The sequence below is a fragment of the Podarcis tiliguerta genome (genome assembly GCF_965153285.1).
Source record: "Podarcis tiliguerta genome assembly, chromosome: 1".
NCBI lineage: Eukaryota > Metazoa > Chordata > Lepidosauria > Squamata > Lacertidae > Podarcis > Podarcis tiliguerta.
The window spans coordinates 93,591,347-93,603,450 of record NC_139534.1 but is presented as its reverse complement, the minus strand read 5'-3'; positions in this window follow the sequence as shown (position 1 = coordinate 93,603,450).

Below are 12,104 nucleotides of genomic sequence, written 5' to 3'. Positions count from 1 at the left end.
TACATTGAAATATGTGGTGTTAGACTGCGATGTCGACCTGGGATTTAGCTCACTCTGTACCCTGTTGTGGGAAGGCCTCTGCCTGTGAGGGGCTGTAAAAGAGGAAGAGTCCTAGCTTCTTTCCCAGAGCAAACCAGAGATGACTCGGCATTAAAAGTGCTTCACTCCTGCTGCTCATTGTGGGTATTTTTCTTTTCTTCTTTGACTCGGATGGACCTTATTCTGGAGACCCCCACTCAGTGGTCTTTCCGTTAACTGAAGGGTGAGTGCCTTCCTTTTGTCTCACAGAGTTAACAGTGACAGAGGGTACAAGTGCAAAGTGATGCCAGAAATATTCATGTGTGGAACTGAACTTGGAGCCGCTGCTTCCCTGCGCAGCTTTTGGACACAAATGCAAACAGAGGGAAGATAGTTATTTTGATTTTCCTCACCTGGTGAGTTTGGAAGTTAGGGACCCTTCAGAGTTGTGCAGTTAAGTGGTAAGTAAGTGCCATCTGCTGGCAGACTGGCGTGCTTCCCAAGTTGCCAAACCGTGTGCCGAAGGAGACAATGGATTGGTCAAGCTGCTCTTAATGTTTCCATCTAAGACAAACCAATTCTCCAAGTCCTTGTTCTTCACTTAGATTTGTGACACTGCAATGCAAGAAAATATTTGGAAGTGGTCTCTGAATGATGGATGCTGCAGTTGGCTGATGGGCAGAGGAAACAATGCTTCCATGTCTACACTTCTACGATTCTATGACCACCTGGTTAGATGTGCCCAATTCAGTATTCGCCAAACTCAGCACAGCCTGTCAATCATGAATGATGGCCACTGAGGACAAAATAATCCTCCCACCTTTGTACTTTGCCTGGGACTGTAAAAACAGCAGCGTTGTCAAGCACCTGAATGGTTTGATCTACAACTGTATATACCGTGGGCCCCAGTCTTTTCACATTACCTGGCCATTCAGGAAAGGTCAGGTACCGCTGATTCTCCCACGCTGACGGCCTTAGGAGATGGCGTCCTGCTAATTTTTGTACTGTACACGAAGTACTGAAAGCAGGATTAGGAGTGGGCCTTTCCTTATCTGCAGAGCTGTAACGAGAGGGCAAAATGCATGAAATATTTGCTTACATTTTGCTGGCAGTTTTAATATGGCTAATTGTGAGTGACAGTAATTGCACCCGAAATTACCCCAATTGAGTGTTGGAAGTAATTGTGGCTGTCATATTAAAATGATAGAATACCAATCCAATTAAATGGATTTTCCTATTGCTTTGGGTCCATTAAAATGATTGTACTGATAAATGAGACATGGACAAAGTGGTTGTATGCTACTGTAAATCTGGTTTAATTAAGAGACATAGAAAGAAGCCCCGAAAGAGTCGAGGATGCGTGTTTTAATCCATGTGGGAATATGTTGTTCATCATTACATATGTTCACATGTCTAATATGGGGGGGGGGTAAATTTGATATTTTAATATTGTTTTTGATACCATTTAAGATTCAGTATTGCCTAGAGTGGCTATTTACACATTGCCTAAAATGAAGGAACACAAAAGGAAAACAAAAGAGAAAGTCATTTTACATAAAATCTGCATCTGCTAATTTATATAGAAAGATGCAGAATTAGAAATAATGACTACAGTTTAAATAGAAACACACAACAGCTTGCTATTGTGGGGAAGACTTGTGACCAGGTGACCTGGTCAGTCTTGAGTGTGGCTGGGCAATGCTGATCTCTGTTCTTAGGGTTCTTTATGTGGGATAACCAGCCTCATATAATCAACTTGCTTAAGTCTAATTAATGCATGAGGGGGTTAATACCATAGAGTAAGCTGTCCTGCCAGGCTTAGCTATGTCACTTCCCTTGGAAGGAAATAAGTAATCAAGCCTACTGCCTGCCCACCCCCCAGTCTACCTGAGAAACTCAGCGTGTGAAGAGATTTCTGCTGGTTGCTCCAGCTCAACCGCATGGCTCTCACAAGCCACTCTTGATTAATCTAGGAACTTTTGCCACTTAGTAACTAAGCTATGTATTACTGACTGATGAATGGAAAAGCACATGAACCAGACCTTTGAAGAATTTGCAAATAAATCAATTTCTAACTTATCAAAAGTGTAGTCTTTTCCTATGCAGGGGTAGGAGGGAAACTTGGAAGGGCATATTTTAAAGGTCAAACAGCCTATATTTCCCAGCATATTTTGTGCCTTAAAATCTCTGCTGAGGTTCTTTCACCAAAGAGTACTTGCCCCAAACCTGGATCTTGGCACCTAGTGAATTCTCGTCCTATATTTTTCTTTTGCACCAACACTTTAAACCACTGGCTACCCTGGTTGTCCACAGTTTTGTGTTCTGTTCTGTTTTGTTTTTACTGTGCTTATTTTTTTAGCCACACTGGAGGTCCCTTCAGGTTCTGAAAGAGCATACATAATGTAGATAAATCTTACTCATTATACTAAGGGTTATTTCCAAGAGATCTCAGTCAGTCAGTCTTCATGCAGCCACAAAAGAGGCAAACACACTTTTGCTTTTAAAGCACCTGAAAGGATAACATTCTGCCACTGCAATTGGTATCCAGTGGCTGTTTTCAGCCTTTTCTATAACAAACACCATGTTTACGAATCAATAATTATGCAAGTGAACACTTCAAAGCCTTTTGTACAAATCCAGGCACTTGACTTCAGGGCAAACATAATAGTACTTGCAATCCTATTCATTTTGTTCGTTTCACACGAAATTGCAGCACCATCACCATGAAAAGAGCAAATCTTCTGCTTGGAATAAACATCCTCATATAATAATGGAAAAAACACACGCTTCACAGTGACTAGGCCAAACATTTCAAAAGGCCTTGCAAGAAGGAAGCGGGATTCTGGCATTTTGCCCTGGTGTCTGAACAACACCCAAATGGCATGATAAAACATTTCCAAAAGAAGAAATCTCCAAATAAGTTGCCGCATCTGAGGTCAAAGAGGTAGATCCTTCTTTTGCTGTGAGGAATCCTGAAGACCCCAATTCATATGAGGAGACTAGGACCGCCCACCCCCCACGCTAAAATAGAACTAGCATTAACTATAAAATGCTTTGAACTGTATTAAGATCATTTTATGTTGCCATGGCTCTGGATTCTGGAAGTCTTTGATCCCATGGCAGGATGTAGTCCTAAATAAACCAGACTGGAAGTAAATTTTACCATACAGGACATGGGTCTTCCTAATAAGTCGATGTGTTTAGGATTGCAGTGCCAATCCAGTTCAGCCAACTGGTGGCTTAGAATTTAAGAGGCAAAGTAAGGTAGAAGGCAGACAAATCTGAACCAACATATCTCCCATTCATCGTGTCAAGAAAAGCTGCTGTTGTTTCAAGTATTTTTAATTGGAAAAGATTGCAAAGTAGTTTACAAGGACAAGCAGAGCACAGCACCAGATAACAGAGGGTGAGATCCAATTACATCCATCGACTTGTACAAAAGGCGTTCCACTACCACAAGATAACTTCCGGGTTCTCCCCTCCAATCGCCAAACATCAAACACATGTATCAAAATCTGTTCCAAGTGGTCCCCCCATACCTTTTGGAGCAGATTTGGGGATGTGTTGGGGGCTGGAGGAGGAAATGCCTATTGTGCTACTCAGTCTGCTCACAATGCATTGGCTCTCACCCTCGCACAGTATATAAAACAGGGTGGGGGGAATCCATAATACAAAATTCTGTTGCCTCAATATCCACACTAATTCCAAGCCCACTAACACACTCACACCTCAATCTAGGCCTGCACATTCAAAACACAAGTATACTCTCCCATACTATTAGCAATTACAGTGGTACTTCGGGTTACAGACGCTTTAGGTTACAGACTCCGCTAACCCAGAAATATTACCTTGGGCTAAGAACTTTGCTTCAGGATGAGAACAAAAATCGTGCGGCGGCAGCAGGAGGCCCCATTAGCTAAAGTGGTATCTCAGGTTAAGAACAGTTTCAGGTTAAGAACAGACCTCCAGAATGAATTAAGTTCTTAATCTGAGGTACCACTGTATTGTTCTTTTCAGTCCCTGGCATACATAAAAAGTCCATGTTGCAGCATCGGCAGCCTAATGCTATGAGGTTAATACCAAACGTAATCTAAGATTGCACCAACCAGTAATAATAATAATTCCCATGAGATTGAACCCCCTACTAATTTAGAGGAGGAAGGAGGAACTGAGCTGCTCTTGGAATCTTCCACCATGGCATTGATATAACTTAGTCACACCCAAAAGCATACAACGTGCCATTCTTCAGCTGTAGCACAGAACATCCAGAGAGCATCTGGCTGGTGTGCGGAATTTTATCAAATGGTGCTTACAGCAGAGGAAGGGTGCATTAGCTTGTAGCCCATGTTGCTATAGCAATGAAGTGGCTTGTTCCTAGTTTCTGCTCTCTGGTGAAGACATTAATCCATTTTGAAGAGGAAAGGATATGTAACGAAGGGAAGTAGATTTACAAGGTTTTTATTTTAATGATGCCCAATGAAAGTGCAATTTATTCTTCAGTTTTATGCTTCAGTACCTCCAGGTTAAAGACCCTCTGCTCGTGAGATGCAAGCTAAAACAGCCACTCAAGGGAAGGCGCTGTACAATATACACAGGCACATCCAGTTTTAAGTCTCAAAGTAACTATCAACATGCAAAGTGGTGTCAGGCTTTTAAAAGCTTGTCTGCTGCAATTATTTGTTTCCATCTATTCCATAATGTAAGACTCTGGTTTTTGGCCAGTACTATAGTTGTCACCTTTACTTTCACGTTGACTTTCATATCACAACTACAACACCTATTAGCACCTATCTTGGCTACCTTTTGAGATGTCAAAGGATGCACAGCCAGCTAAATATATAGATATTTTTAAAAGCAACGCTTCAAATCTGAGGCCATCAGAAGTGGGCTTTTTATGTGTCTCTCTCTAAGAGACCTCCCTTGCCATTGGCTGCATTGCACTGTGGTGACACCACAGAAGCATGGAGCAAACAAAATGAAGGGGAAATGTAAAGAAAGTCCAAAGAGGACATGATGAGAACAGGTGTGCAGGAAGCAGCAAAGAAGCTAGGGAATAGATGGCAATGAGATTGTTAAGAGGGGCCTGGAAGAACAAGGCTGGAAAATGCTTGTCTGTCACCCCCTTTCCCCCTGGAGATCAGAAATTGAAATAATTCAAGTATGGTGCCCTTTTACAAGCTTCACGTTGCCTATATGTTGTTTTAGCTGTACTGTGATTTTACATTGCAATCCTCTCTGAGATCATATATGATGGAGAGAAATCGAATCAGTTAATTAAATAAATGATTATATGCTGCCAAACTTTCCACAGATGCAGTGCTCCTATACACTCATAAGGGTGCTGTGGGCTTTTTCAGGGCCAGCCCAGCCATTTGACAAAGTGAGACGGCTGCTTCAGCTGTCAGATGCTGGTGCCATGGAGTGTGTGCCACGACTAGCCTTCTGCCCCTAGTTTTGTTCATGGCTGAAATGAAATTGTGCCCAGGGGCATCCATGGTGGGGCAATTGGGCTCACCCCTACGAACCATAACCCCATATTCCAAATTAAATGGGAGGGGAGTGCAAGCTGCTACTTGGATAAGGATGACATTGTGTAGATGATACAAAAAAAAGTGCACTCATGGGATGCGTTGAACCACCTTTAAACTGCTGTGTGCAAACACTCTAAATGTCTGCTAAGGTAATAAACAGACTATAAAGCTTTTCTGCACTTTCCCGCTCTTTAAGCAGATGACTTTCCTTTCGCAACCAATCACACCTTACACAAATACCTCAGTAAATTCCTCCCATTTCTGTTACATTACACCACAGTACTAGGTTCTTGGTTTTTTTATCTTGAGGGCTATTGAAATATATTTTAATGTCAAAATTGTCATTAAAATGTCAATTATAGCAGGGGATCTACCAGAACTATGTAAGGAAGCCAGTCAGATAAGTTAAGTTTTATTGGGAGATGATTGCTATGAGTTAGGGGCAGGTAACAGCTGGCCTGGCCTGCTTTGGGGACTTTCCAAGAGGATTTGACTGGGAATGGTCTTAAACATATGGCAACGTAGTACACTTTCCATCAGCCAAACAGTTGGGGAAAGGCTGTTGCTCAGCAGTAAGGCATTGTTTTGTATGCAATAGAGCCTGAGTTCAATTCCAGACACTTCCAGGTAGGGCTGTGGAGGAAATTCCATCTGAAACCCTAAAGAGCCACTGATGTCAGTCAGTGCCATAGGCAACAATGAGGTAGCTGACCCAAGGTTTGATCTGGAACTTCTGACTGTGTAGACACAGAGTGGTTTTACAATCAATCCGCTTCCCTAGACAATTCTGGGAATTGTAGTTCTGTGAGGGGAATAAGGATCTCCTAGCAACTCTCAGAACCCTTAACAAACTACAGCTCCCAGAATTCTTTGGGGGAGGCCATGACTTTTAAAATTTGTATGAAGCTGCTTTAAATGTAGTATAGTAGTAGCAGTTGTAGTAGTAGTAGTAGTAGTAGTAGTAGTAGTAATGCAGATGCAGCCCTAATGTTATTCCAGTGCATTGTGTGGGAGAATGGCAGTAGCCACAAAAATGTGGGGAATATGAGGTAGGAGCTGGTATCGTCCACAGCTGTATCTTTATTTGGGTAGGTGATGGACACACCCTGAGTCAGCCTCTTCTTAACCCGACAACCAGTGAGCCCTGGTCAGACCAACAGCCAATCAGAAGGGAGAGGCTGGAATTTAAGTGAGCTGCTGACAGTTTAACTATGTGGTTTTTCTATGTGGGGTGATCTTTGGCTACCTGAGTGGGTAGTAACTGTCAGTGTGGGCAGTTAGGGTTTGAACTATCTGAGTGGGGTTAGCTAGGGAGAGCAACCCACCTTTGAGTCCCTGGGAGAAAGTTAAATCCTAGAAGGGACTGAGTGGGTGTTATTGGTTAGACACAGGGGTCAGCAAGCTTTTCCGGCAGGGGGCCAGTCCACTGTCCCTCAGACCTTGTGGGGGGCTGGACTATATTGGGAGGGGGGGATGAACAAATTCCTATGCCCTACAAATAACCCAGAGATGCATTTTAAATAAAAGCACACATTCTACTCATGTAAAAACACCAGGTAGGGCCCACAAATAATAAAAGGACACATTCTACTCAGGTAAAAACACGCTGATTCCTGGACCGTCCGCGGGCCAGATTTAGAAGGTGATTGGGCCGGATCCGGCCCTGGGTTTTAGTTTGCCTACCCATGGGTTAGAGCACTGGCTACCACTTTAGGTGGCGAAAGTCTACCTGAGACCTGTTCAATAAAGAGTGCTGTTTAAAGGTTTCTCTGAAAAAGTGTGTGCTTTAAACTAAGTTTTGTGCAAGATGGTTTGCTTATATTACTCTGATCCTGGCCTGACCGCACTGCCAGTCAATTAGTTTCCAGGCCCAATTCTAAGTGCTGGTTTTGACCTATAAAGCCTTAAATCAGGGGTTGGCAAGATTTAACTTGCCTGGGCCAGATCGGTCCCGCAGAGATCCAACTGTGGGCTGGATTGCGAGTACGCGTGAGCAATTTTCTGCATCTGTGCAGACACAATTTCCAGTGCGGCGGAAGCGAGTCCCCGTACCACGCTGTGCCAGTTTAGCGCAGCGTGCGAGTGAGCAGGCAACTCAGTTTGGGGGTGGCTCGGGGGCCGGTGAAACGACCTCAGTAGGCCACTTCCGGCCCATGGGCCTTAGGTTGCTGACCCCTGCCTTAAATGGTGCAATACTGCAGTACCTCAAGAACTGCCTCTCTCCATATGAACCAACCCAGATCTTGCAATCATGCTCTAAGGCCTTTCTTTGTGTGTCTCCCCCATAAGAGGTCCCAGAGGGTGGCGACACGAGAATGGGCCTTCTCTGCAATGGGACCCTGCCTGTGGAATGCTCTCCCCAGGGAAGCTTGCCTGGCGCCTTCATTCTCATTCGATGTCCTTTTAAATGTGGTGGGGGTAGGGGCTATTGGTTTGTCTTGTTTTTTATTATGTTTTTTGTGTCTTTATTTTGTATTCTTATGCTGTGAACCACTCTGGGATTTTCAGATGAAGGATGGTATGCAAAGTTAATAAAATAAGTAAATAAATAAATTTATAAGGGAGGAGAACGTGTTCTGAGAAAAATTTGCTCGTTTCTAGTGAGGACCTCTCTATTGCTTATGTTATACAGCTGAAAAGTGTCATGCCTGCTGATTGTTCTGTATAAATAATAATTTGTTTTGCTGGCAGTCACAAATAGCAGAAGCTTTATGAAGAGCTATTATACTCCAAGGCATATCGCCTAAAGTAGCTTTTGTAATAGCAACTGATTGGAGTGTTATCATCACCACTGGAGGCCTGTACATTGTGACACTCCACCAGCGTCTTCTTTTTTTTCCAATGCTGTTGTTTGTCCCTCTTCAGTATTTTTTTGAAAATCACTCCCAAGGTAAATGTAGAAATGGAGATGAGCGATGAGAAAAGAACAGTAGGTTGCTGTGATCCAGCTTTCATTGCCTGCATAGCATGCAAAACTTTTCTTTCCCTTCCTAGAAAGAGTCTCTATACGTATACTTCCCACCAGGCAGGACAAACAGCAGGGGTCTGTTGCTAATAGGAACTGTGCCACCCCACCCCCCATATTTGGGAGCAATTATGTCCAGTACAAAAGTAATTGCTACAGGATGAGAGCAATTTAGCAATTAAAGGGTTGTATTTAGCACCTCACTTTCCCTACATGAAAGGCAACTGAGGGGTAGCAATTTGTGTGGGAAATTGCAGTCAAATATAGCTAGCAATCTTAGTGCTAGTTAATACATGAAGGGGTTAAGACCATAGAATTATGTTCCTAGATGCCCCTCACCTGGAGGGAAGGCAGTTAAGTTCCCTCCTTTGTTCATTCTCCTTTCCACACTGTGAATTCATCGAGATAGGATGGGCCTGAGCTGGCTCGCTACAATACAGTAATATGGCTCAGCACCACACTGCCATGCAGTGGTGGCAATTAATCCTGCTTTACAGAGGACAGTTGTCTATTGGAAAGGCTGTCTGAAGACAGAGCTCTCTCTTCGAAGGGCTGTCTGATCCAATTCCAGTTTAAAGATAGAGCAGGGACCATGAAGTTGCCCATCAACACTTCAGCACCTGGACAGCACACTGAGCAGGCTGCTACATCACCTGCTCACAGTCTTTACTATTATGGTGAGATGCATGGTACATCTATTTAAATTCTAGTACTGTACCCTTCTTCCTGGCAATGTCTTTCCTCTTTTTTGGTACTAAATAAACAGCCACCCTCTGCAGTGCTTGCTCAGACTCGCTTTTCTTTGAATGAGGCCACTAGAGGCTTGTTGGTGTTTTGTAAGATTTGGTTTGATTTGCAAACATACAGGTGCAGCATAGGTAAAATCTTTCTGAGCTCCAGCTTATCTCTCTGACCCTCAGCCTCTGTAGACCCTCAACAACTGCAGCTCACTTTTCTTTTCACAAACACAGCTGGGTGACCTTATGCCCAGAGAAGGGAGGAGATGGAGGAGAAAAGATATTCTCCCTTCTAGGAGGAGTTTCTGTTTCCTTTAGCCTTTGATATAGCCAATCTCCTTAGCAACAGGAGGATCCCGGGCAACTTGTCACTGCAGTGTACTTTTCTTTTCTTTTGTTCTGTTTTAATAGATTTCTTACCTGCCCTTCATCACAAGGTCCCAGGGCAGGTTGCAATTCTTAGTGGCCACCCCAGTCTTTACCAAGTGGTGTGAAATTCCAGGGGGTTTTGCACTCAGCCAGGGTTTATGTTTCCTTTGGGAAAAATGAGGTGCAGAAGAGGCTGTAGTGCCTTTATGAAATATGGTTTATTCAACACACATATTTACATCTGTGTCTGGATGGAAAGAGGGTTCCAAGCCCCTCAAGAGGGGCTTCTCCCACAGTGGCGCAACATTGGATTCAAAGGCAGCCAAAACACCATCTCTGTGTCTCCTTCAGCACAGCTTGCCCATCCATCAGCCCATGTGGCCTCTGGCCCTACCCTTCTTCCTCAAAGCCCTTGCTAAAAATGCAGCCCAAGTCTCGTGTAAAAGGTACATTTTTTTTCCTGTGGTGACACCACACCCCCTTCTGAGACTGAATGTCCCACCTTTCAACATCATCGGGAGAACCTGGCACCCAGGAATTTTAGGAGATCCTTGCCTCCTGCAAACCCATAAATTGTATCTGCCTGCTGGACATGTTTGAGGCCCACCCTCTCTCTTACAATCAAGAATCACCAAGTTGTTAGTCAGCAGGGAGGTTGGCAGGCTGGCAACCAATGATGCAACTTCTACTGAAGTGGCCTCAACCCAGGACCTCAACCCAGGACCCCCCTGCCCAGCCTCGCTCAGATAAGCAGCAGCAGTGGCGTAGTGGGACAGGGAACCTGTGGGGGTGGGACAAGGTCCCGCAGGGTGTGGCAGGGCGTGCCATAACTCCAGTGCCCAAGCCCTGTTCCATTCCGGTGCCCTGCAGACCTGCCTTTCTTTTGAGGGCAGTACAGAGCCTGCGGGCGCCCAAGTCACCGTGTCAGTCCCAGGAGAGATGCGTGGCTCAGGTGTGGTAAGTGCTGCCCCCCTTGATGTGGCACCCAGTGCCCCCCCCCCCAGCTACGCCTCTGAGCAGCAGCAATTACTGTGTTTCATGAGGGCAGCCCCACCCCAGCCCATGGGCTGCTAGTCTAGGGATGGAAGGGTCTGCCAGTTGTGGATCTCTCAGTTTCTCATTTTTCCATTCTTCTGTTCAGTTCTTCACATTTCTGCAATGATTTGTTTGCTGGTCTTTTTTTATCATAAAAATTCAGCAGCATTTTAGTGGGAATTTCCCCTGATAAACACAGTTTGGTAGGAATTTTTTTACTAATATTTACAGTTTTGCAAGTTTTCTTAATATAATGCATTTTAGTATGTTGTTTTAAACTAATATGTTCATTTTTATTCGCACCTCAGCCTGATTTGTGCAGTTTTGTAAATATGGTTTGGTTGGAGAACTGCATTGCAGTGGATTTTGTGGAAGTGTGGATTTTGAAGGATGGCTGTATTTTGTTTCTCATACTGTTTCAGAAAGTGCAAATTTGCCTTGAAATGTGAAATGAATTTAATTTCTCCCTCCTTCCCTAGCCATTACAACCCCCAAAGACCAACTTCAAGCCCAGTATTTTCTACCTGTTTGCCAGCTGCCCTCACCAATTCCTTACCAAGTGTCTACCTTCAACAGATGTGTTGGTCTTCACTTCTTAGAGAGGATGATCAAAAGGGGAGTATCAAAAGTTTTCTGCACTCCACACTGTTTCCCCATGAATTTCCCATTGTACACTTTTCAGGGGCCTATTTGCCTCAACACTCTGGCCATTTGATCCAATTTTGCTTTGTCTTTTCACACAGGCTGCTGAGTCAATAATAATAAGCCACCTGAATTCCAGGCAAATTGTATGCATTGCCAAATTATTCCACTGCTAGAAAAACGAAAGAAATGAAGGTAGGAAAAATAGGTCGGATGAACATGCAGGAGGCCTCTCAGTATTGGAGAAACGTGTTGCTTGATAATTTGCTGAACTGTTCCTTGTGTTGTTTATTCTGTTTTTAAATCTCAAAGAGGCTGCTTAGTAAGAAAGAGTGCTTTGTGGTTGTTGTATTTTAATTTTTAAAAGTATATATGGGGAAAAGCAGTGAAATGTCATTAATATCTTGGCAAGATTGCTGAGGCTTTTTTGTGAAGTGGAAGGACAAAGGCAAAAAAAATAATAATGTGTCTGCATAGTGAAGTTCAGAGGAAGTGGCAGTCTAAAAAATAATAAATCTTTGAGGAAGTAGGTTTGCTATAAATATTTCTCATTCTTGGAAACTCAATTTGAATCCAGAAGTTAATGTACAACTTAAAATTAGGGAAGTGGCAATGGGGCGAGGACTGTCAAAGGATTATGAAGCCTTTCCTGTTTTTTAAAAACCTTCTCCTGATGAAACATGCAAAAGATAGCCACGGATTTGTGCTTTGCTGTCACATACTCCCAATAAATATACACAGTTCTTCACTGAGCTGGGCAGATGCAGCCTGATCAGGGAATTCTGTTTCAAGCTAACCCAGGTGCAC